Consider the following 24,474-nt stretch of genomic DNA (forward strand, 5'->3'; position numbering starts at 1 on the left):
AGTAGTCTAACTTTGGATTTTCCTTTTTTGTTATGTAGGAGGCATCCGATCCACCTAGTGCAGTAAAGAGCTTGCATTTTGATCATCCACCAGCAACCTAGGATAGTATAGTTGTCATACGATGCATCATGAGACATTTTGAGATGACATATGCCACATTGTTTACAAAAACATCGATATTATACACATTCTGATGGCATGATTAGCAACATTTTGTTTATGGATCTATGTTTTTGACATATATTTGTGCAATTTCTCTATGGATACATGAACTTTGATATATATATTTGTGTAATTTGTCTATGGATACATGTATTTTGATATATATTTTTGTCATTTATGTGCACAATGATATACATATTATTTTAGTATCTAGTATTGTTCAATTTATCATGGATCATGTGTATTGTTCATGTCTATGGAATATCACTAATTTTGATCATGTTTGTTATATTTAATTCAAATGCAATAATTTGTGAATAAAATTTTAACAACCTTTACTATCAAATTTGGATGCAATGTTTAATTTGAAGTGCTATCATGACATAAAGACACTTATTAACCTTCTACACAAGGTTCACATAACCCCAATTTTGATTTTAAACTCCACCTTCAACCTTGAAACTAACTCTTGGCTTCAAATCTAATCTCAACACACTTAAGTACTCCACTCCTCAACCATGGATTCTATTCCCAACTATGATCTCATTCCTAGACTCATAATCTTTGATAACTAGCCCTTCACTTTGTTACTATCCTCATACTGCAACGTTTCAATTTCAACATAACCCCAAAATATTCCAACTTAAGAGACATGATTGGATCAAACCTTTTTAACTTGGTTCCCCAATAACATATCCATATGAATAACATCTATACATTTCTCACATTGATCAGATTACCCATATTGATCCACTTAACAAAATTGGCTTCATTAATGCATGTTATCATTTCACACCTTATATAGGTGTTTCCAACCTTGTATGGTCATGCTCAAACCCCTAACTAACTCTTTGCACTCATTTTCACTTTGCAAGAAAAAGTTGCAAAAGTTGCAAAATTGCAATTTTGTAACTTTTGCAACTTTTGCAATTTTGAGCAATTTTTGCTATAAATTTAAATTCTTAATTAGAAAATTTCACCAAACTTGGTAAGGGGTTATTGATAGCCTGCATGAGCTTTGAGTTACAACCCTCAAAAGATTGATCTCAAAATGCACTTAGAGCACCTTAGAGTCTCCTTAGTACGAGGTGGCTATGAACAATGGGTGGTCTTTGCAGCTAGAACAAGGGTATCACTAGGGTTCACCCACCCATCTAGAGCTAATGGAGCTGACAATTTGATGCCAAGATTAGTGGTTTCAAAGTTATGCTGTGGTGCACCTATGAACTGAGGCAGATTGCAAGTTTTGGCATCAAGCGAGATCACTATGCTGAATCCAAATGGAATGTGATAACTTGAAAATGAGATATATTATTTTAGGCCTTAGCATTATTGTCCTATAGCATTTGACATTTCATTGATAGCCTAGATGAGCTTCAAGTTATGACCCTTGGAAGATTGACCTCGAAAGTACTTGGAGCATCTTGGAGTCTCCTTGTTATGGGGTGGCTAGGGATGATGGATGGTCTTTGCAGCTAGAACAAGGGTGTCACTAGGGTTCACCCACCTATCTAGAGCTAATAGAACTAACAATTAGATGCCAAGATCAGTGGTTTCAAAGTTGTGGTGCACCTATGAACTGAGGCACACTGCGAGTTTTGGCATCGACCAAGATCACTATGTCGAATCCAAATAGAATGTGATCTCTTAAAAATGAGATAGGTTATTTTAGGCTTTGACATCACCATATTGTAACATTAAATATCTCATTGATAGCCCTCACGAGCTCTAAGTTATGACCCTTGAAAGATTGACCTCGAAGTACACTTAGAGCTTCTTGGAGACTCCTTAGTATGGGGTGGCCGTGAACAATGAAAGGTCTTTGCAACTAGAAAAAGGGTGTCACTAGGGTTCACCTACCCATCTAGAGCTAATGGAATTGACAATTTGATGCCAAGATTGGCGGTTTCAAAATTACTCTGTGATGCACCTATGAACTAAGGCATATTGCAAGTTTTGGCATTGAGCAAGATTGCTGTGCCGAATCCAAATAGAATGTGATGTCTCAAAAAAGAGATAGGTTATTTTAGGCCTTTGCATAACCATCCTATAGCATTTGATGTTTCATTGATATCCCTCATGAATTTTGAGTTACAACCCTCAAAAGATTGACCTCAAAATGCACTTAGAGCACATGGAGACTCCTCGGTACGGGGTGGCCACAAACAATGGATGGTCTCTACGGCTAGAACAAGGGTGTCACTAGGGTTCACCGACCCATCTAGAGCTAATGGAATTAATTATTTGATGCCAAGATCAATGGTTACAAAATTACGCTGTGGTGCACCTAAGAATTGAGGCACACCAAGTTTTGGCATCGAGCAAGATCGTTGTGCTGAATCCAAAAAAAATGTGATCTCTTAAAAATGAGATAGGTTATTTTAGGCCTTGACATCACCATCTAGTAGCATTCAATGTTTTATCGATAGCCCTCACGAGCTCCAAGTTATGACCCTCAGAAGATTAACCTCAAAATGCACTTAGAGCACCTTGGAGACCCCTCGGTATGGGGTGGCCATAGGCGATGGATGCTCTTTTCAACTGGAACAAGGGTGTCACTAGGGTTCACCTACCCATCTGGAGCTAATGGCATTGACAATTCAATGCCAAGATCAGTAGTTTCAAAGCTACATTGTGGTACGCCTATGAACTGAGGTACACTATAAGTTTTAGCATCGAGCAAGATCACTGTGCCAAATCCAAACAGAATGTGATCACTCAAAAATGAGATAAGTTATTTTAGGCCATGACATCACCATCCTTTAGCATTTGACATTTCATCAATAGCCCTCATGAGCTTTGAGTTATGACCCTTAGAAGATCGACCTCAAAATGCACTTAGAACACTTTGGAGACTCCTTAGTACGGGGTGGCCACGAATGATGGATGGTCTCCACAACCATAATAAGGGTGGCACTAGGGTTCACCCATCCATCCAAAGCTAATGGCATTAACGATTTGATGCCAAGATCAGCGATTTCAAAGTTACACTGTAGTGCACCTATGAACTAGGGCACACTACGAGTATTGGCATCAAGTGATATCGCTATGTCGAATCCAAAAATAATGTGATCTCTTAAAAATGTGATAGTTTTTTTAGGCCTCAGTAGCACCATCTTGTAGCATTTGATGTTTCATCGATAGCCCTCATGAGCTTTGAGTTATGACCTTTGGAAGATTGACCTCAAAACACACTTAGAGCACCTTGGAGACTCTTCGGTACATGGTGGCCATGGATGATGGATGGTCTTCGCAGCAAAAATAGGGGTGTCACTAGGGTTCACCTACCTATCTGGAGCTAATGGTGTTGATGATTCAATGCTAAAATCAGCGATTTCAAAGTTATGCTATGGTGCACCTATGAACCGAGGCATACTACGAGTTTTGGCCTCGAGCAAGATCACTGTGCCGAATTCAAATAAAATGTGATCTCTCAAAAATGAGAAAGGTTATTTTAGGCCTTGGCATCACTATACTATAGCATTTTAAATTTCATTAATAGCTCTCATGAGCTTTGAATTGCGACCCCCGAAAGATCAACCTCAAAATGCATTTAGAGCACCTTGGAGACTCCTCGGTACGGGGTGGCCACGGATGATGGAGGGTCTTTGCGGTTGGAATGAGGGTGTCACTAGGGTTCATTTGCCCATCCAAAGCTAATGACACTTATGATTCAATGCCAAGATCAACAGTTTCAAAGTTACATTGTGGTGCACCTATGAACTGAGGCACACTGCGAGTTTTGGCATCGACTGAGATTACTGTGCCGAATCTAAATAGAATGTGATTTCTCAAAAATGAGATAGGTTATTTTAGGCCTTAGCATCACCATCCTATAGAATTTGACATTTCATTGATAACCCTCACAAGCTTCGAGTTATGACCCTTAGAAGATTGACCTCGAAATGCACTTAGAGCACCTTGGAGACTCCTTGGTGTAAGGTGGCTGAAGATAATGGATGGTCTCAGTGGTTGTAACAAGGGTGTCACTAGGGTTCACCCACCCATCTAGAGCTATTGGCACTGATGATTCGATGCTGAAATTAGTTGTTTCAAAGTTATACTGTGGTGCACCTATAAACTAAGGCACATTGTGAGTTTTGGCATTGAGTGAGATCGTTGTGCCAAATTCAAATGGAATGTGAACTCTTAAAAATGAGATAGGTTATTTTAGGCCTTGACATTACCATCCTATAGAATTTAACATTTCATTGTTAGCCCTCATGAGCTCTGAGTTACGACCCTCGAAAGATCGACCTCAAAATGCACTTAGAGCACCTTGGAGACTCCTCAGTATGAGGTGGCCATGGATGAAGGATGGTATCCATGGCTAGAAAAAGGGTGTCACTAGGGTTAGTATTAATAGAAAAAACATTATTTTTTACCTCTCTCAAGTTTTTGGCATTTGGCACAATGCATGTTTGGTGTTAATATGTATTAAAATCATCATTTTTTAGGTCCCACCACATAAATTGCATTAAGTAAAATCATCTTTGCTTCTTACATTAAATCAACAAGTTTATATTTACAATATATCAAGTGTTTCATCATTATTACATTAATATACAACTACCAAAAATTGTTGTGTCAAAAATAGTAGTGTCAAAATCGTAGTATCAATAAAAGTATTGTCAAAACTTGTAGTGTCAAAAATAGAATAGATTATTCTTCATTTTTCTCCTTATTTAACTTTTTATCTTCATGCATGGCTACTCTTCATGATGTACCTACATTCCAATATCATAAAAAAATTAGTAACTTATTGTATTAAACAAGATAATCATTGGTTCACTGAATCATTATGAAGAAAATAACATAAGAAGTAAATATACCTAGTCGAGTGTTCTAGTAGGGTCCTCTCTCTATTTTAGGGATTCCAATAGGGCTTCAAGATCAGAATTAGTAATAGTAAAAAGTTCTTTTACTTGTGATCTTCATTAATGCTTCAAGAAATTTACATTTTTTGCTATAATGAGATGCGAATATATGAGAATTATTTTGTGCTTCTGATAGTCTTCAAATGTAGGAATTTCGTTCCTTCTAAGCATGTATGCATGCAATCATGTTCTAGTGAGAACCACTAAACCAGTAGGATATGTGAATCCATCATCATCTGTGATCATTTGTGTAAGCATTTTTTTACCTCTTAAACAATGTGCTAACCAATAATTAAATTTCTGATCATTCCCCTATGGTGCAACCAATGCAAAGACATGTCCTAGTTGAAGAAGATATGATAGATGGTTATGCTCAAGTGAACTTTACATGTCATTATTTCTAATAGAGGGCATGATAAACAATGGAGTAAGATAATGTGGAGCCCATGTGTCCACCCACTCACTCAACTCACAATGATCGCAATCACACTAAAACCAACTAGAACAAAACCAAGCTAGCTATCATGTCAAAATGGTCCATGTACTAGAATCAGAGCTCTGGAATGAATGCATTTTTGATGAGTCTCTCACTATAGCACAATCAAGAATCAGAGCTCTGAAATGAATGCATTTTTGATGAGTCTCTCACTATAGCACAATCTAATCTATCACCTATGGACCCTTCCTCAACCAACCAAAAGAACCTATGTAGCACTAAATCAAGAGTCCCCCCCTGTGATAATGCTAAACTACACCAATCAACAATCCTACAAGCATCAAGAAGCTCTACTCCTAAAATCTTCAATTGCTCCTTAACTAGAGCTCTCTTCACACATGCCCCTACTCCATTATGTTCCCCTTTTCCATAGCCAGACTAAAAAAATACCAAATATGAGGCACCCCCCTCTCTATTTGCATCCTACACAACCAATAAAACATGTGAGCATTCTTGAATTGACCTATATAGTTATTAGACCAAATGATATGTCTATTCATAACAATTGCATGCTCCTATAAGAAATCAAAATAATTCTCAAAACAATGTTGCACAAACTCATGAGAGTGAGATCTATCATCACTCATATAAAAATGATACTCTTTAATAATCTTTCGATTATCTTCTGCACTATTAGGGGCATGTCTATATGTTATGTGGATGAAAATAACAATATGAACGGAGTTGTAATACTAAGATTGTATCTCACTTTGAGGTTGCAATGTGTAGTTCTTAGCAAAGTTAACAACTGATATAATAGTGCCAATAGGAAAAGTCTTGTTACACATTCTAAATTTTTGATTGAACCACTGAGACCCGTGACTATGTCTTGCATACTTGTAGAAAATATTTGTCTTGAAATCTAAAATAAAACTAGCCACACTAATTTATTTTGCAACCAATTAACATCTAGAGTCCCCACTCCCACTCTTCAATGTGTATTTCACTGTTTAATATACCTTTTTTTTTACTATTGTCTTTCCAAGATCTTGTTTGGACCCCTTATGGAAACATGTGTCAAACTTGGATAAGCCACCACATTCTAAACACTTCTTATTTAAGCAAACATTTCTATAAAAGAAACAACCATCAACTCTACGACATAAAAATTGATCTAACAAGTCTCTTGATAATTTTGGAAGCCCACTAGCACCACAATTCTCTAACATTTCTTTACTATGCAAAGTAGAATGGATGGATCATAATAGTTCATGGTGAAAAGAAAACTCGACATGATATTTGTAACAACATGTATTTTGAATTTTAAATGGCACACAATAAAATGGCTTCAAAGATTCAAAAGCCCTTTGTGATATATGAAGACTTGGATGACTCTTTCTAAATTGTTTGAACAACATAGTTTGACTTACCTCCAAATAATATTTAAGATGTGGCGTGTGGTCTCTGATGCCAATTCTCAACTTTGGCACGTTTGTAGCATTGGGTGATACTCTAGAGCTAGAGTGCCAAAATTATGTAATTTCTTCCTTCACATCATTGGATAGCTTCTTATCAGAATATGGAAGTCTCCAACCAAAAGTCCATGTTTCATTTTGAAGAGGATCATCAATTCTCTCTCATCTACTAAGTGCTCTTCTCAAAGTAGTAAGATTTAAGTTCAAGTCAATACAAGTTTGTCTCATATATCTACCCTTTCTCAAATGATGACTTACCAAAGAGGTTGTAATAACCTTTTGAGCAACTCTCTTATCCTTCTCCCTGCTATTTTTCCCAATGCTATTGAGAGTAGTGAAAAGATTCTTCACAATAATAACATTTCTTTCCAATTTTTTATTGACACGAATCTTCAATTTGGAAAGCATAGGTCCCATCTTTTGCATCTTTAATAAGTGCATAAAAAGCTGACATTGCTCTACCAATGTCTTGTTGCCGAAAAACATCTTATATAGTCTTGAAGCCTATAACTGAATGGTTCTTTTTGATTTTTTTCCCTTCTGAATTGGTAATAATCATTTCATCAATTTCAATTATCCTTTTTAGTGTTCTAGAACCTTCATGTTGATTATAATTAGGAGATATGTAAGGTTCTTGTGCATTGTCATGTTCAACATGGTCAATCATGCAATTTACATTGACCTAGTAGTATTTCATCTTCTAAATTTTCATTCTCTAAATTTTCAATCCTGACATTATTGTTATCAATTGGTACATTTTCATTCCCCAACTACACATATTCATTATCTGACTCTATGATTTCACCTTCAACCAATTCATTGTCAACTTGACTTACATTTAACATACCTTGTCTTTTCCTTTAGTGATTTACCTTGTCCCTTTCCCTATATGCCGCAATGTCTTCATTGGATACCTTCCTTTTGTGTTTAACCTTTCATAGACTACTACTCCCCATTCAAATGACAATATCAAAGAACTAATGTTATAATATCAAACCTTTTTCAATTGTTTGGGCTGCAAAATGTGAGATTTTCCAAAACCCATAAAAATGGCCCACAAAAAGCAATGTTGTCAGGTCTGTAGTGACAGGAAATATTTTTGGAAAATCATGCTAGTTTAATCGGACATCTGATCTAAGATCAGACACTCAATAATAAATCAGATATCTAATTTTAGATTGGATATCCAATATCAATGCCAAAATTTTGGAGGGAATTAAGGGGAATGTATGATGAGTAATATTATTATGTATTATATATTATTATGACCTATTATTATTATTAAATATAATAATATATGTTATTATTATTATTATTATAATCTATAAATATAATAATAATATATATATTATAATTATATTAATAATATATAATAATAATAATATATATTTTAATATTAATAATATATATAATATAATAATATAATAATAATAATAATATATATTATACTTATATTAAATATAATAAAAAATATATATTATAATTATACTATAATAATATATATTATTATTATTATATATAAATATAATATATATATATATATATATTAATATTATATTATTATTATTTTTACTATATTATTATAACATATAATAAAGTAATATATTATATATGTTATTAATATATGTTATCATTATTATTAAATATAACAATATATTATTATTGTTATTATCATTACTATGACCTATGATCCATTTGGTCAGTTCTAAAATGCATCGAGAGGGGTCATAGGTTAACTTATGATCCCTATCGACACATTTGATGATAGTGTATGTCCCTAGGGGCCCTAGGACTGCTAGGGATGCATGTGGTTGGTTTTAATGCATCAAGAGTTCATATGTTAACCTATGGCCCCTCTTGATGCATTTCATGACAACGTATGTCTCTAGGGGCCCTAAGACCTCTAGGGATGCATGTGGTTGGTTCTAATGTGTCGAGAGGTGTTGTAGGTTAACCTATGATATCTCTTGGTGCATTTCATGACAATGTATGTCCTTAGGGGCCCTAGAACCCCTAGGGACACATTTGGTTGGTTCCAATGCATTGAGACAGGTCATAGGTTAACTTATGACCCCTCTTAATGCATTTCATGACAACCTATATCCCTAGGGGTTCTAGGGGCCCTAGGGACACATTTGGTTGGTTCTAATGCATTAAGAGAGTTCATAGGTTAACCTATGACCCCTCTCAATGCATTTCATGACAACGTATGTCCCTAGGGGCCCTAAGACCCCTAGGGATGCATTTGATTGTTTCTAATGCATCAAGAGGGGTCATAGGTTAACCTATGACCCCTCTCGATGCATTTCATGACAATGTATGTCCCTAGGGCCTTAGGACCTCTAGGGATGCATGTAGTTGGTTCTAATGTGTCAAGAGGGATCATAGGTTAACTTATGACCCTTCTTAACGCATTCCATGACAACATATGTCCCTAAGGGACATAGGAACCCTAGGGACAAATTTGGTTGGTTCTAATGCATCGAGAGGGGTCATAGGTTAACCAATGAATCTTCTTAATGCATTTTACAATAACATATGTCGCTAAGGGTCATAGGCTAACCTATGAACCTTGTTGACACATTTCATGACAACGTATGTCCCTAGGGGCCCTAGGACCACTAGGGATGCACTTGGTTTATTCCAATGCATTGAGATGGGTCATAGATAAACCTATGACCCCTCTTGATGCATTTCATGGCAATGTATGTCCCTAGGGGCCATAGGACACCTAGGGATGCATGTGGTTGGTTCTAATGCATCAAGAGGGGTCATAGGTTGACCTATGGCATCTCTCAATGCATTTCATGAAAATGTATGTCTAAAAGGGCCCTAAGACCCCTAAGGATGCAAGCGGTTGGTTCTAATGTGTCGAGAGGGGCCATAGGTTAACCTATGACCACTCTCTATTCATTTTATGACAATGTATGTCCATAGGGGCCATAGGAACCCTAGGTTCATATTTGGTTGGTTCCAATGCATCAATCCTCTCGACACATTTGATGACAATGTATGTCCCTAAGGGTATTAGGACCCCTAGGGATGCATTTTGTTGGTTCCAATGCATTGAGATGGGTCATAGGTTAACATATGATCCCTCTCAACATATTTCATGACAATGTATGTCCCTAGAGGCCCTAGGACCCTTAGGGAAGCATTTGGTTGGTTCCAATGTGTCAAGAGGGGTCATAGGTTAACATATGACATCTCTTGATGCATTTCACAACAACATGTCCCTAGGGGCCCTAGGACCCGTAAGAATGCATGTGGTTGGTTCTAATTCATCGAGAGGTGTCATAGGTTAACTTATGACCCCTCTCAATGCATTTCATGACAATGTATGTCCCTAGGTGACCTAGGACCCCTAGGGACACATGTGGTTGGTTCTAATGTGTCGAGAGGGTCATAGGTTCCTCTTGATGCATTTCATGATAATGTATGTCCCTAGGTGCCCTAAGACCCCTAGGGATGCATGTGGTTGGTTATAATGCATCGAGTGGGGTCATAGGTTAACTTATGACCCCTCTCAATGCATTTCACAAATAAGTATGTGCCTAGGGGCCCTAGAACCCCTAGAAACATATGTGGTTGGTTCTAATGTGCTGAGAGGGATCATAGGTTAACCAATGATCTCTCTTGACACATTTCATAACAAAATATGCCCCTAGGGGCCCTAGGAACCGTAGGAATGCATGTGGTTGGTTCAAATGTGTTGAGAGGGGTCATAGGTTAACCTATGACCCCTCTCGATGCATTTCATGATAGTGTATGTCCCTAGGGGCCCTAGGACTTCTAGGGATGCATTTGGTTGGTTCCAATGCATCGAGAGGGGTCATAGCTTAACCTATGACCCCTCTCATTGCATTTCATGAAAATGTATGTCCCTAGGGGCCCTAGGACCCCTAGGAATGCATGTGGTTGGTTGTAATGGTATGAGAACCTATGACCCCTCTTAATGTATTTCACGACAATGTATGTCCTTAGGGGCCCTAGGACCCCTAGGACCCCTAAGGATGCATGTGGTTGGTTCTAATGTGTTGAGAGGGGTCATAGATTAACCTATGACCCCTCTCAATGCATTTCACGACAACATAGTTCATAGGGGCCCCAGGACCTCTAGGGATGCATTTGGTTAGTTCTAATGTGTCGAGAGGGTTTATAGATTAAATTATGACACCTCACGACACATTTCATTACAATATATGTCCCTAGGGGCTCTACGACCCATAAGGACACATGTGGCTAGTTCTAATGTGTTGAGAGGGGTCATAGGTTATCCTATGACCCCTCTCAACATATTTCATGACAACATATGTTCATAGGGGCCCTAGGGTCCCTAAGGACACATGTGGTTGGTTCCAATGCATCAAGAGGGGTCATAGGTTAGCCAATGAATCCTCTCAATGCATTTCATGACAATGTATGTCCCTAAGGGCCTTGGGAGCACTAGGAATGAATTTGGTTTGTTCTAATGCATTGAGAGGGGTCATAGGTTAACCTATGACCATCTCGATGCATTTCATGACTACCTATGTCCCTAGGGGTACTAGTGCCCTAGTGACACATTTGGTTGGTTCCAATTCATTGAGAGGGGTCATAGATTAGGCTATGACCCCTCTCATCACATTTTATGATAGCATATGTCCCTAGGGGCCCTAGGACACCTAAGGATGCATTTGGTTGGTTCTAATATGTCGAGAGAGGTCATAGGCTAACCTATGATCCTTGTCGATGCATTTCATGACAACATATGTCCCTAGGGGCCACACAACCCCTAGGGACACATGTAGTTAGTTATAATACATCGAGAGGGGTCATAAGTTAATTTATGATCCCTCTCGAAGCATTTCATGAAAACATATGTCCCTAGGTGCCCTAGGACCCCCAGGGACACATTTAGTTGGTTCCAATGTGTTGATAGGAGTCATAGGTTAACCTATGACCCCTCTTGATGTATTATAGGACAACTTATGTGCCTAGGTGCCTAGGACCCCTAGGGATGCATGTGGTTGGTTCTAGTGCATCGAGAGGGGTCATAGGTTAAATCAAGAGGGGTCATAGGTTAAATTGAGAGGGGTCATAGGTTAACCTATGACACCTCTTGACGTATTTCATGAAAACATATGTCCTTAGGGGCCCTAGGAACCCTAGGGACACATTTGATTGGTTACAATGCATGACAAAATCTGTCCCTAGGGGCCCTAGGAACCCTAGGGACACATTTGGTTGGTTCCAATGCATTGAGAGGGTTCATAGGTTAACTTATTACCCCTCTTGATGCATTTCATGAAAATGTATGTCCCTAGGGATGCATGTGGTTGGTTCTAATGTGGTAGGAGGCTTCAATGGTTAACCTATGACCCCTCTCGATGCATTTCATGACAACATATGTCCCTAAGGGTGCTAGGACCCCTAGGGATGCATTTGTTTGGTTCTATTGCATCAAGAGGGGTCATAAGTTAACCTATGACCCCCTCGATGCATTTCATGAAAAACTATGTACTTAGGGGTCCTAGAGCCCCTAAGGATGCATTTGGTTGGTTCTAATGCATTAAGAGGGGTCATAGGTTAACCTATGACCCCTCTTGACACATTTTATGACAACATATGTCCCTAGGGGCCCTAGGACCCCTAGGGACACATGTGGTTGTTTTTAATACATCGAGAGGTGTCATAGGTCAACCTATGACCCCTCTCAATATATTTCATGATAATGTATGTTTCTAGGGTCCCTAGGACCTCTAGGGATGTATTTGGTTGGTTCCAATGTGTCGAGAGGGGTCATAGGTTATTGATGCATTTTAGGACAACCTATGTCCCTAGGGTCCCTAAGGACACATCTGGTTGGTTCTAATGCATTGAAAGGGGTCATAGGCTAACCTATGACCCCTCTCGATGCATTTCATGACAACCTATGTCCCTAGAGTTCCTATGTACCCTAGGAATGGATCTAGTTGGTTCCAATGCATGGAGAGGGGTCATAGGTTAACCTATGACCCCCCTCAATGTATTTTCATGACAATGTATGTCCCTAAGGGCCCTTGGACCCCTAGGGATGCATCTGATTGGTTCCAATGCATTGAAAGGAGTCATAGGTTAACCTATGATCCATCTCGATGCATTTTATGACAACCTATGTCCTTAGGGGTTCTAGTGACCTTAGGGATGTATTTGGTTGGTTCCAATGCATTGAGGAGGGTCATAGGTTAACTTATGACCCTGCTTGATGCATTTCATGACAACCTATGTCTCTAAGGGCCCTAGGACCTATAGGGATGCATTTGGTTAGTTCCAATGCATCAAGAGGGGTCATAGGTTAAGCTATGACCCCTCTTGATGCATTTCATTAAAATGTATATCCCTAGGGGCCCTAGGACCCCTAGGGACACATGTGGTTTTTTTCAATGTGTCTAGAGGGGTAACCTATGACCCCTCTTGATGTATTTCACAACAATATATGTCCTTAGGGGCCCTAGGACCCCTAGGTATGTATTTGGTTGGTTCCAATCTATCGAGAGGGGTCATAGATTAACCTATGACCCTATCAATGCATTTCATGACAACCTATGTCCCTAGGGGTCTTAGGGCCCCTAGGGATGCATTTCGTTGGTTCCAATATGTCGAGAGGGGTCATAGGTTAACCTATGACACCTTTCGATGCATTTCATGATAATATTATATTTAATAATAATATAATACTATATGTTTTAATATAATAATAATATATTATTAGATTATATAACAATAATAATCATATATGTTACTAGATTATAGATTTAATGATAATAACCATATATATTATTATATATAATAATAGTCATATAATATTACTATATATATTTAATAATAATATTCATCATATATATTACTATATTATATTTAGTTATAATAATAATTATTATATTTATAACTATATTATATTTAATAATAATAATTATACATATTACTATATATAATAATAATTATAGTCATGTATAATAATGATAGTTAATAATAATAATCATAATGATATGTAATAATAATATTATTGTCCACTCTTCCCCCAAATATATTTCCCTCTAAAACCCTCTAAACTTTCCCTCTCAAATTTCTCTCCCTCGAAAATTGCAATTGGAAAATCTCTCCTTTTAGGTTTCCCTCCAAAATTGCAATTGGGAAACTCGCAATGATCGAATACCCGATTTCATATCAGATATCTGATTACAGATTAGATACCCAATTTTATTTTGGGTATCCAATTAGGCTTGGTATTTACCAAGCCTATTTGGTCAACCCAAAAAATGTGTTTGAGAAGGGTTTCACTGACACTCAGACTTTGGGTAGCCATCTAACAATGTTGTTTTCATCAAAATTGAATGAAATGAAAAGGATTTTTTTGTAACACTCTCAAGATTCCATCAATATAATTGCTAAAAAATTCTGAGTTTGATAAGTATTTATTAGTTAATTTTCAATGAAGATGATTGTAAAGTGTTGATTGACATACTAATTGAAAAATAGCTATAACTTTCAAATGGTATAACAATTTTTTGAATCCAAAAGTTGTGTCACATTCTATGCTTCACCTAATATAAGGAAAAAAATAATTTGGTAAAGTTTTCAATTAGTTAAGGTGGTCAAACATGGGATTTTTTTTTTATGAAATTTTTTTAGTAGAAAATTCATAGTTAATTATTTATTTGGAATAAAAATACCCAAAAATTTGTGTCACATCTAGGCATAGCCTACTTTTTATATCTATAATTATATTAAAAAATATTATCATTTGATTTTGATTAAGGTGGTCAAGCATACACCTACTTTTTATTTTTGCCCTAAAATTTTTGTAGTACTGCATTAAAATCCAAACTTTTGACCAATCGTATACTTTTTTCTCCAGATAAGGCCTAGTAGTTTAGAAACTAAATTTAATTTCCTACAGATTATTTTCTTACAAATTTTTGATATAAAGTCCAAAACCACTTTAAAATTATGTGTCAAGTTGACATAACCCCAATTTACTAATTCTTCACTACCACTTAAGGCCATAGTTTGGTTGACCATGATCTTGCACATACCTAGATCACTTTGTTACTAGTTTTGTATTGTAGACACTATCTCTATTTGGTCTCCCCCAAAATGTATTCTCTACTTTCATGCATTCTCTTCCCCTTTATTCATTCTCCCCCTTTTGATACTTATACCATGGGTTATACACAAATTGTGTGTTTTTCCACGAAAGATTTATGGACCTTCATCATAATCTTTAGTGATGCATCCCAATTGTCACATGCTACCTCTAGAGATTTGATCTGTATGTCTAACTCTGTAGCAAGGGTGATTAAGCCTTCATGTGGAGAAAGATGGGGATCTTTTTTCAACAATGTCTTTAGATAGGCTAGTTCCTTATGTAACATGGGCTGGATACAGATCAATGTAGCCCTAATATGTGCATCTTGAGCTTGTAGTGCTGCTAACTGACCCTATGCTAATAATAAATTTCTAAAATGAGACTGAACTTAGCCAAAAAATTGTTGTAGAATGTTACCTATTTTCTTCAAATCCACCTCCAAATGGTCAACATGTCTGTGCACTTCTTATGTGAATATGGGAACATCACACAACTTGGTGTAAAGAGAGAAAATTTTCTCCAAAACCTTCTTTACACCCCAAATCTTGGTTTCTAACTCAACTTGGTGTAGTGAAATGGTACTAGCTATTTGTTCATCCACCTTTGTCTAAAATTTCTTCTTAGATCATTCCAATAATTTGACATTGGTATCAAAGTCTTCATCATTGATTTTCTCTACAGTATTTTCCTGTTGCTCAATGATTGGATTACTTTCATCTAGTGCAAGCAAGCTAAATGCATCAAGAGAGATATCCTTGATGTCATGAAGTTCTTGTTTATGCATGTGCTCCCTTCTAAGCAATTCTTGGTGTTACATCCTTGCTAGAGCATCTTGCAATATGCTCATGTTATTAATAATTGGCTAATGAAGATATGTAATTTTTGTCATTTATGAAAACACATTATGTACATGCTTGTAGAAAACCTTAGAAATAAAGATACTTAGCTTTTGATACTCAGAAAATTGTCTAAGTATGAAACTAGTTTAAAACAATGTATTATTTTGTATGTAACTTGTTATTGACATCATATTATGATTAGTGAAGTGAGATGGAGATAGTATACATGTTTACAATGATGTGCATAACCTTAGAAATCAATATAGATTTTTTAGAAAAGAGATATTTATGTTTTACTAGTGAAACAGAACAACGAAATTAAAGGTAAAGGAATTATTTTGTTTACAATATAATTACTTGATTAATTAGGGCTGACATCCTAGATGTTTACTCTAAGTTAGAAAAGTATATTATGGTCTTAGTCGACCTAGCACCAATTTCTGAAGAGGCATGTGGTATTTATGCAAAGGACATCTTGCAAATTGAAATGTGTAGTGATGTATATCAAGTGTGTGTAATTGTGATAAGTGAACTTTCTATGAAGTGATATATGTGAAGTTGGTTTTTTGATCCAAGATCTAGTTGAGGTCAGAGATTAGTCAAGAAAGAAGTTACAACATCTATTCTAGAGGACTAATTACTTTTTTGGGAAGTGAGATCTTCTTGTAATTGGAAGTGCATGTTTGGGTAGTGGGCTCATCTTGCATCTATTGTACTACAACTCCTAACATGGGCTCTCTATATTGAATTTTCTTATTGACTCCTAATAGAGTCTATCCTCTAACAAGGAACATATATATTAGTATATTATCTAGTGGGTATCATTCCCAATAGGGTTTTCCCTTGGCCAACATTTCCCTAGTTAACAAAATATGGTGTTATGAGTTATCTTTGTGCATCATTACTATTGCATCGTTATGGTTACTATTCATCATTACTTGTTTACTTTCATATGTATGGTTCAAAGTAATAAATAATATTTATTTGGTGACTAAAGTTTGTAAATTATTGATTCACCCTCTCCTCTTAGTAATTCCTATTTCTAACAATTGGTATCAGAGCATAGTTACTTAGAAGAGGCTTAACAACTTGAGTAAGATCCCTATGGATATGAAACAATTGATGAAGAAACTTGAAGAGGCACTTGAACAAATTGTATCTCCTTACTAAAGAAAGAGATAAGATAAAGGATAAATATGAGGACTCCAAAGTATATATTGGACAATTGAAGGCCAAGATTGAATATCTCAAATCCAAGCTTGAATCTACTAAATCTGAGAATAGTGATGATGACTATTGAAAGTTGAAGATAGAGTAGAAGATCTTGAAGCATGAATTGAAGATTACCAATCTAAAGTTGACTTTAAAGAATGGTCTTAGAAAATTTGAATCTGATTTGATGACTAAGAATATAGATCTTAGAGTGAGTCTAGTGAAGAAGACATATGAATATGAAATACTGAAAGAAGATCATGAAGAACTTCATAAATACAACACTATTGTGAAAGGTGAACTAACTTAGTGGAAGCAAAAACTTGAAAATCTTTATTCTAGCAGAGAAAAGCTTGACTATTCAATGTCAATACAAAGACCTGCCTATGATAAGACTAGTTTTAGTTATCTATTTAACATGTCTCCAAAGAAACCTAAAAATAGATCAGATCCAAAAGAGAAAGATAAATCTAATGATAAGATTGAATCCAGTCAATCTTCTGATAAATATAAAGAAGTTGAACAAGGCAAGGAAGTTGATGAACCAAGGCAAATGAAATCTCTTAAAGAAACTAGGTATGAATTTAGAGGTTAGTGTTTTTCATGTAATGAAATAGGTCACATGAAAAGAGATTGTACAAATAAATCATTTAATCATGTTAAGAATTTTTATTGTCATAATTTTCATAGTATGGGTCATAAAGTAATTGATTGTAGGAAACCTAAGTATAAAAATGATAGAAGGAGTAGTAGAATGTATGAAAATACTAACCCTATAGATAGAAGAAGATCTAATGAGAGGACATTGAGAGAAGGAATACCTTATGAAGAAAGAAGATAGATCATGTGTTATAAGTGTAACAACTTTGGACACATAGCTCAAAATTGTCATGCACCTATTGATCAATAGAATCTTAGAAGTAGAACTCTAGTATGTTAGTTATGAAACAACTTTGAACATACAAAAAAGTATTATAGAATGGACAAAAACTTCAGAGATAGAATGAACAATGGAAGAAACTTTGGAAATAGAAGGAACAATGGAAGAAACATCAAAAATGATAGAAGGAATCATGAACAAAACTCCAAAACTAAGAAAGACAATGAGGATAAAAGAAATGTAGTTAGTGAACTTCGAGAAGGACTCAATAAGACATTTGTAAAAGGATTAGACATATCGAAAGGAAAGCTAGAAGATGGTGAGATAGGAAGATCAAAGTCAGTAATCTAGTTTGATTCAACTAAGTTGAATTAAGCTTGTTCACAACACCAGAATTAAAACCTTCATTTAGAGATTGAATTATGGGTAGTGAAGTTGGGAAAGGGTGTATTGATAAAAATTAAATGGCATCTAAGCTCACTTGAAATTTGGAGCTTATTAGAACTTGTTACGAAGGAATTAAGAGTTACTGTTATTATAGAGAAAATTAATTCTATAGTAGAAGATGGAAAATATGTTTTTATAGAGAATTTCATGGAGCAAAGATTCTTGGAGCATTGTCATGATGCAAGGAAGTTGTGGTAAACTTCAGGTAGCATTGGAAGATCAAACAAAGATTTAGAGCAATTACTTGATTCAGAATGTAATTGACAACTTTTTCGTGTATACAAAGTAGACAATTAATGCAAGTTTGAATTGAATGAATAAAATGGAGTAAAAAATTGATTACCACTTCATTATGATTACATCAGAAGCATAGAGCACTCATAATAGACTTGACAAGGTGATTTCAAACTAAACCCTATTTTCAAAAAGAGGCATTTTATCATTTCTCTGCAAGATTTCTTCGATAAAGTTTATATTTGATAGAATCATGGATATGTCAGTAGTTCATAATGTTGAGAATGAGAAGAGACAATAATTAAAGGTTGTTTCCATGAAACCCATAAAACAAAACCCTAATTCAACATTATCCATTACACTAAACAATGTAGTGTATTTGGAAGATGTAGGAGGTTATCTTAACAACAAGTTAGAAACTATTGGAAGTGATTATACTAACAAAGATATGTAATTAGTCTTTAACATGATATGACTGTGAATCTTAGATTTGAATATTTGAAAGAACTAGACCTTTTTAAATCACTTCTACTAAGAATTGGACACTAATGAATAGACTTAGATCATACTACATAGAATTCGTGATGGAAAACTATGGATGGAAGAAAATTTAGTTGACATTTCAACCAACCTTATTCATGAGCTAATTAGTCCTAGCGAACAAGGCAGTGTACCTATAGGTGAGAAACTTGTTAAGAAGAAGGTTGAGAGTTATGCAAAAGTAGTTTATAATGGGAAGGCCATGGTGATTAGTACCATTGAACAAGATGATGTAAGATTCCTAAGTAGAATCATTGCCTACTCTATTTGTGCAAGTTATAAGATTGATGAATTATTAGCAAGATTCATCTCTGTAGCCTATAAGATTTGCATTGAGAAGGAACAAGTTAACCTTAGTGAAATTCTAAGAATGCAACTTCTTGAAAACTTAGAGAAAATCAAGAGGACCAAGAATGGAGTGTTTAGATTTCAATCATTGATCAATTATATGTTCTTTCATGTACTTAAAAGATTTCCATATTTATTATTTACTAAGATTATCAGTAGTGAGAGATGTACCATGGAGAAGATTATAGATGTATGTAGAAGACATCTAATAGATAAAATCTTGGATACCAAAAATTTGATAATGAGAACATTCCACAATGGGATGAGACAAAGATTTAGAATTGCACTTACAATAGTAGAAATATTCAAAAATGATATATGTGTCATGGTTGATATAGATTAAACTCATATCCAAGCAATAGAACCTCAAGAAACATTCCTTGATCCCTTAGGTTATGATTTAAGTAATGATGTAGCAATTGGATATATTGATTTATTGTTGAACTCCAAGAAGGATCAAGCTGAGTATAGATTTGGGACTTATGAAGAAATTACCCAATCAACCCATCAAGCATCCTTAAAGAAAACATCTCACAAAATTTTTGAGACAATAATGAAGAAATCTCTAATTGAGGTCGGTATGATAGAAAGTAAGTCATAGGAAATTAGGCAGACAATGAAATAAGGAATATTGTATGTGCAACCTTTATTAGTGACTATTGCAGAGACATCCTCATAATAGATCATTCCATATGTTGTAGTGTTAGCTGAATAGCCAAGTGAGCCAAAGAGAAAATTAGAGAGATTAGTGGAAGCTGTGACTACCAGGACCAAAAGAGTCAAGCAACATGCTACTAGACTAGGAAAGAGATAAAAGACATTGTTGACAATTGTGGAATCTAGTGAAGAAGAAGAAAAATAAGAAGAAAAATAGGCATAGAAAGAAACTAATTCTAAACAAATAACAGGAAAAGCAAAACAACCTTGGAAGTTGAAGATTGAGAAGATAAACTAAACCATTTCTAATGGAGAGAACTTTGTTTAGATGAAAAAATTTTATGATTTGCATAATGATATCGAAAAAGATCAGATTGATATCTCTACTGTGAGATATATAATTGCTAACAATCTAAAACTTAAGGATATTGAAGGCACCATAAATCAAAAAGTCTATGATAGACTTATAGAGAAGAAAGCAACAGCTCGGGAAGAAGACATAGAACTTTGAAAGTCTATGATAAGGACAATATGCAAGATTGATGATGAGGAAGAAGACAATAATTTGTTGAATAGTTTGGCACCTTACTTGAGAAACAAGGTGAGACCATTTCTATTTATGGTGGGTGAGAAGGATAAAATAAGAAGTGAAATAGCTATAGCTATCAGTTAGATAATGATAGAGTCTAAGGCAACACCTTCACCAACACCTAGAACTTCAAAAGTGTTAGTAAGTGGTGACAGTATGTAAATTAATCAAACTAATGTTACTATTAACATTGATGATACTAACCTTTTGAGATTTTGAATAGCCTAAACCTTAGGCCGAGGATATTCAAGATCAATTGAAACAAATTGAAGAGAAGAAGAGGCTATTAGAGGTATAAAAGAGAAAAATAGAAGAAGCAAAGTAGAAATTACTTGAAGATGAAATCAAAAGAAGAGTTGAGGAAGAAAAGAAGAGGACAATAGAGGAAGAAAAGAAGAAGAGAATAGAGAAGGAAGAAAAGAAAGAAAAATAAAGAAAAGAAAAGGAAGAGAAAAAGAAAGAAGAGAGAAGAGTTAAAGAGGTAGCTGAGAAGAAGCAAAGGGAAGATGAATCTAAAGCATCTAGTTTATCTACTCCAATTTAACTTACTAGCCTAACAAGTAATGATGATGATCAAATTGACTTGATCTTATCTTTGTCAAAACTTATTGAGAAGAAGAGAAAAGTTGAGAGTAGACAAAAAACCTTAATGGAGGTAACTGATAGATTATGCAGTACTCTGGCCGTCAAGCATATAGAAGCAGATCCTAAACAGAGGGCACAAGTAGTGTTCAAATCTTTTGATGAATAATTTACAATTTTTTTGACCTATTTAGCACCATTTGTCAGAATATCAAGAATGATTTTCTAAGTCTTGATACTTCTATCAAGGAACTTTGGAAATGCCAAGAAGATGGAAAGGTATTGTACATCAAGTGTACCTTATCTCACAAGTTGACCAAGGATTTTGATAGTAAGAGTGAAGGAAAGCCGAGTGAGCTAGAAGCCATATCAAGCTAGATACAACAACCTTCTAACAAAGTTGATGACTTTGAAGGACATGTGGCTAGCGTTCATAGTGATATCAGGAAACTGGAACTTCAAAAAGAACAAATTTTTAAGAGATTATCAGAATTTAGAGAGTCTATTTCTTTGAAGATATCTATTATTGAGAGACAATTGGAGTGCATCAAAGCCAAGGACACCTATTCAAATTTCTTATACTTTGATCTTAATGCAATTGAGATTGCACCATATGCACTATGTGCAATTCTCACTTCTACAGACACATGGATAAAAGGCTTAAATAGTCTTAAGGAAAGTTTTGAAAATTTATGAAGATATTATCAGATTAAGGATGATGAACATAGTTTTTGATAGCAGATGGACAATTTTTGACAATTTTTTGACATTCTGACCTTTGTCATTGATGTCAAAGGGGGAAAAGATGCATAAGAAAATTATAAATAAGGTAAGGTATGAAATCACATTTAAAAGGGGAGTATATGTAAGATGGATAAGTTACAAAAGATGATTAATGTATTAATACTATAATATTTTGACAAATTTTTGATGCTTAGCCAATTTTCCCTATTTTGTTGCCATTAATGCCAAAGGGGGAGATTGTTGACAATTTTAACCAATTTTCCCTATTTTGTTCCCATCAATGCCAAAGGGGGAGATTTTTGAAAATTGGATAATAAATATATGTAATTATTGTCATTTATCGCAACACATGATGTACATTCATATAGAAAACCTAAAAAATAAAGATACTTAACTTTTGGTACTTAGAAAATTGTCTAAGTATGAAATTGGTTTACAAGAGTGTATTATTTTGTATGTAACTTGTTATTGATGTCATATTATGATTATAAAAGTTAGATGGGGATAATATACATGTTTATGATGATGTGTATAACCTTGGACATTAGTACGAACTATACAAAAAAGAGATATTTACATTTTACTAGTGAAACCAAACAACAAAATTAAAGGTAAAAGAATTATTTTGTTTACAAAATAATTACTTGATCAATTAGGGCCGACATCATAGATTTTTACTCTAAGTTGGAAAACTATATTATGGTCTTAGTTGACCTAGCATAAATTTGTGAAAAAGCATGGTATTTATGCAAAGGACATCTTGCAAATTTAGATGTGTAGTGATGTATATCAAGTGTGTGTAATTGTGATATGTGAACTTTCTATGAAGTGATATATGTGAAGTTGATTTTGTGATCCAAGATCTAGTTGAGGTTAGAGATCAGTCAAGAAAGAAGTTACAACATCTATTCTAGAGGACTAATTACTTGTTTGGGTTGTGAGCTCCTCTTGTAATTGGAAGTGCATGTTTGGGTAGTGGGCTCATCTTGCATCTACTATACTACAACTCCTAACAGGGTTGGAATCTCCTAACAAGGATTCAAAGTCTCCTAATAGGGACTCTCTATACTAAATTTTCTCATTGACTCCTAATAGGGTTGATTCTCTAATAAAGAACATACATTTCAGTATATTATCTAGTGGGTATCATCCCCACTAGGGTTTTCCCTTGGCCAAGGTTTCCCTAGTTAATAAAATATGGTGCTATGAGTTATCTTTGTGCATGGTTACTATTATTGTTTAGAATTACTTGTTTACTTTCATATGTATGGTTCAAAGTAATAAATAATATTCAGTTGGTGACTAAAGTTTATAAATTACTAATTCACCCTCACCCCCCTAGTAATTCCTATTTTTAGCACATATGTTCTATTGTGATTGTTGTAAGATCATACTTTGGTAACTCAATCACCTCATCTAAGTTAATGTCACCATAGGATGTCATATCATCAACCTTGGATGTGGTAAGACTTAGCCTTGATGCTTGCAATGGGGTAGCTTTTGTACTCGGCCTATGAGGTGCTTGACTAGGAGTAGGAGTAGAAGTGTCTGGTAAAGTTACTAGTGTCTGTATTGCTATTAATTCCTCTAGCTTCATAGTAAAGACTGAATATTTAGTCCTATCATTCTCCTTTTCCTTGATTTTTTCTCCACCTTGTGTTTTTGGTGCATGTATAAGACCATCTTCCTGACTTGTTTGGACTAGTGTCCTTCCTTTTTGAATTATTATAATGGCTAGCACTAAAACCTTATATACATGGGTGCTAACATGTGAAGGAATTGTGTGCTTTCTTTGATATACTACCATATGTATGGAAGGTTGCACCTCTGTAGATTGAGAGGGGGTAATAGATAATGCTTGCATTTTCTCCCCTGCAAATGCCAATTTTTCGTTCTCAATCTCGTCCACAATCACCAACATAGGATGAATGTATAGTTGTGCTTTGGTGGTGGAATCAGTCAATATTTTTTCCATATCCATCTCTATTAGGGGATTGATGTTCTGAATGGTGGTGTTAGACATATCCTTAACCTTTATTATATCTTCTTGAGGATTGACACTTGACAGGTGTACTTCTAGTACACTCTAGTCTTATTGTTACTCTTCCTCAACTATTGCCTTTGTAGTGGCTTCCCCATGTACTTCCATCATAGATTCATTATTAATTGCTTCAACTACCTCTATTTTTGATTTTTGTTCACCTACTTCTTTAGGTGCTTTCTAAATAGCCTTTTGAGTTGTCAGCCATAGATTACCTTCCATATTTGTGTGCTCTGCCGAACAATCTCTTCAATTTTAGTCTATAAAATATTAAAGACTTGATATTTTGGATAAAATCTTC

The sequence above is a fragment of the Cupressus sempervirens genome, chromosome 6 (assembly GCF_028749045.1).
Source record: "Cupressus sempervirens isolate cs-2001-9-10 chromosome 6, ASM2874904v1, whole genome shotgun sequence".
Lineage (NCBI taxonomy): Eukaryota > Viridiplantae > Streptophyta > Pinopsida > Cupressales > Cupressaceae > Cupressus > Cupressus sempervirens.